Source organism: Botryllus schlosseri, chromosome 2 (genome assembly GCF_051294905.1).
Source record: "Botryllus schlosseri isolate E-star chromosome 2, Bs_hap1, whole genome shotgun sequence".
Classification (NCBI taxonomy): Eukaryota; Metazoa; Chordata; class Ascidiacea; order Stolidobranchia; family Styelidae; genus Botryllus; species Botryllus schlosseri.
Window position 1 is genome coordinate 31,169,152 of NC_137237.1, and position 3,470 is coordinate 31,172,621.

Consider the following 3,470-nt stretch of genomic DNA (forward strand, 5'->3'; position numbering starts at 1 on the left):
TCAGTACCGAATCGGACCCTACACTGTAAAAACTGGGCCCACTTTTAAAGGTGTTTCAGAAAAAAACCTTCAAAAGAGGAGGGAAATTTTCTACCTTATTTCACCTGGTGGTTATTTTCCCACCTCATCATGAGGTGGGTAACTTTCCACCTTGCCCTATCCGGATTCCACTTCATCCTACCCGGATATCCTCGAGGTACAGCATATAACCACACTTTAAGCACCAAATCACCTTCATTCCAATGACTTTATTTGCAAATTAGTCACGAATGTGATCCAGTTTGGCATAAGCTGCAGTACTGATGTCTTTTACACCTGGTAAACGCGCCAGAAAAACTGACATGACTGTCAGAAACTGCATTTCGAAGATCCAATGAATTTCTAGCATCACTGCAAATGCCTCATGGAAGCTCTCGATATTCTTCACCTTTTCAACATCAAACCAGACGGCCCACTCTTTCTTCATTGTATCGAAGCAAATTGTAGGACACGCGGATGTGGGTGTCTTAAAGAAATGTATTATTATGTGAAAGAAGCATCAGGTCAAACATACCCTACACACACACACAACACACACATTGATGTTCTTTCAGTAATCAGCTTATGAAATATACCGGCAGCAGGGCACTGCGGATCCTATTTTCAGTAAACATATGATATCAAATAGCAAATAGGCCAATGTATATGCGGATTTGGCCAGCTGGAAGTGATGACCATTTTGAGTCAGCAGCTAATGTGAACAGTAACCTTTAGTAGAGTGGCTCTCGATTTTTTTTGTCGGCGCGGACCCCTTTTTTAACCATCAAGGCATCCGTGCAGACACCCTCAAGTTTTAGTTCAAATCATGCTCAATAATAGTGCAACGGCCATCCACCTCTTGTCAATAGTCCATTTTTGCAAGTTGCGACGGTACATCTTGGCAAGTTTGAAGTAGCAACCTCGGATAACTGCTGATATTTACTTTTTCAAACTACTCGAGTACTTTGCAGACCTTCATTTCCTACTTCCACTTCAAGTAGCTTTGACATGGATTTGAAATCACTACTTCTACACTGTACTAATCTAGAAATATCCGAAGTGATGCTTTACCCGAGCTAAGAAAATCACAAATTATATTATCATTCACGTTAAAAATTTAGAGGTCTGCAAACACCATAAAGATGTGCTTCACGGACCCAGAGTTAGAACTGCGGGTTGTGGGACCGAGCTGAAAGGGAGCATGGGCTTGTAACACCGGTTTTAGGTTTGCACCTCACTAAAAAAGGTTCAATACACCACATTGAGAGATATGTATTGATACTATAATTCAATAATTGATATTATAAAACGTAATTTTCAGTATTTAAAATTGTCTCCGAATCTCCACGACTCAACTACAGTTGAAGTTCGATTTTGTGCCAGTAGTGGAATAGTTTTTCCCATCCCAAATTTCAAGCAAACAGGTACTTATAATATTGATAAAAAAATCCGTACCTGTTCAACCTGGAAGAAGTTGCCATATCCTTTATGAAAAATTGTAGGTATCGAAACAATCCGGTCTAGATATTGAGATGCTGCAAAACAAAATATATTATAAGTCCAAGTTGATCACTGAATACATACAGGTCAACATTAACTCATTACAAGACAACAAAGTAGAATGTGTCAACGCGTCGCTTCGTAATGACGTATTAGTATGAATTAAAAACAGTGCGAAAATTGATGCCGTGCAATTGCAACATGACTGAAGAACGCTATATAGGCCTATATCATGAGAGGCAATTAATAAATGGAAATTACCTACTCAATACAAATATTTGAAGAGTTCGCTGCTTATGTCAAAATCAACAGCTTTATTACAACAAAGGTAATAGATATAATAGCAGAAAGAGAGAAACATACCAATCACAATTCATCATTTTGTTTTCGGGACAGCGATGTCAGCTTCTGCGCTTCATCCTATCAATCATATTTTCAACCAATTCCGCGTTCATGCGAAATCATGCTCATCTCGTCTTCAGGGACAAAACACGAAACCGTTTTCTGCAAAGCAGCCGAAATTTGAAATATGCAGTGAAACAGAATAAAAATTTCATTAGGAGTTAAATTTGTGAAACCAAACCTCAATCATTTTTTCAACAGGTGAAGCAGCAAAAATGAGCAGATTTGAATTTATGGGCTTTACTTTGCCTTGGTGAGCCAGTCGAACTTTTCATGCTAAGTAGGGCTGGGCAAAATCGAGTACCTGAGTGATTCAATTCTGAATCACGTAATATGCTTCGAGCCGAGTCAAGTAATGAAGTATCACTCATTATGACGTCATGACAGAATGTAAGATGTCAAAGTTGAAATATGTACTGATTATGCCACCACCAAGAATTTAATGCCTTTTATCCATCACATAAAAGATGCTTTGTTATTTTTTCGACTTCACCGATTTCATTCCACTTGGTGACAATGCTGTTGGATGATCATGACTTCGGAAATATGCTACGTCCAGTAACCTTGGTAGCTTTTGTACTATAGGTTTCGTATGCTACGATACCTCCAATCAAGGTTTCAAGGCTTCAACTGTGAAAATTAGTATCGAAACTATAATTTTCGGGTATAGATTAACTTTCAGTGAGGAGAAGCGTAATATCAGTACCGGTACTCGACTCAAATCATAAGAATTGATACTCGATTCAGGTTCGAGTACTCGAATCATTGTGCCCAGCCCCAGCTACTAGTGATAGTCAGCCTGCCAGTCGCCTAAGTGTGCTGCGTATACACCAATTCCCTACTGGATATACTATATAGTAGGGATGGTGTGAACCTCTGAAAGGTTCAGGTTCGTGTGAACGCGAACCTTTTTGAAAGGTTCTGTGTGAACACGAACGTGAACCTCATGACGTCACGTGACGTCATATTGCTAATTCCAACCCTATCTTTCAATGAAGTGATAGCCTACTAATGTACACGATACCTAGTGACGACTCGGGCTACATAATGCCACAATGCCGAAGTACACATTGGTGTTTTAAACGTCGCTGAGGGCGGAGATAATTAAGTTAGCTGATTCCGGAGAATGCTAATCGTGTGATTAAATACTGCTAATCGCGACGCATGAAGGTGAAAGGGGTTACGCGCGATGGTTAGTCGTGGTGTCTCAAGTTTTCAATCAAATGGCGTTATCTGTTGCATCATAATGCGAAAATGGGTTATATATTGGCTGCTACTTGTGAATAAAACTAGAGATCCCACAATCTCCATACCGATTACTGAAACAGGCAGCCTGCTAACGAAGATACTGCCACTGTAATAGGTAGAATTATCATCATCGGGAAATGAAAGTCGTGTCCAATTCGTACGGTACAGCTAAGAAACGGATATCGCTTTGCAATGGCGGGTAGTCCTACATAATTCGTTGATTGTTTATAGTGAAGCCATAACCTAGGAGACAATCGGCACGGTCATTATCGAGAATAATTAGACGTAGGAATGGTACTCAG

General features: G+C 39.8%; 1 long non-coding RNA gene across 1 annotated transcript; it reads right to left on the reverse strand.

Annotated features, from left to right (window-relative positions):
- Positions 1 to 233: 233 nt before the first annotated feature.
- Positions 234 to 2,051, reverse strand: LOC145459512 (uncharacterized). Its single transcript, XR_013921438.1, has 3 exons — positions 1,882 to 2,051; positions 1,474 to 1,553; positions 234 to 505 (listed from the first exon to the last, which is right to left on the reverse strand). It is a non-coding gene; the product is annotated as an uncharacterized LOC145459512 (long non-coding RNA).
- Between the last annotated feature and the right edge of the window lie 1,419 nt (positions 2,052 to 3,470).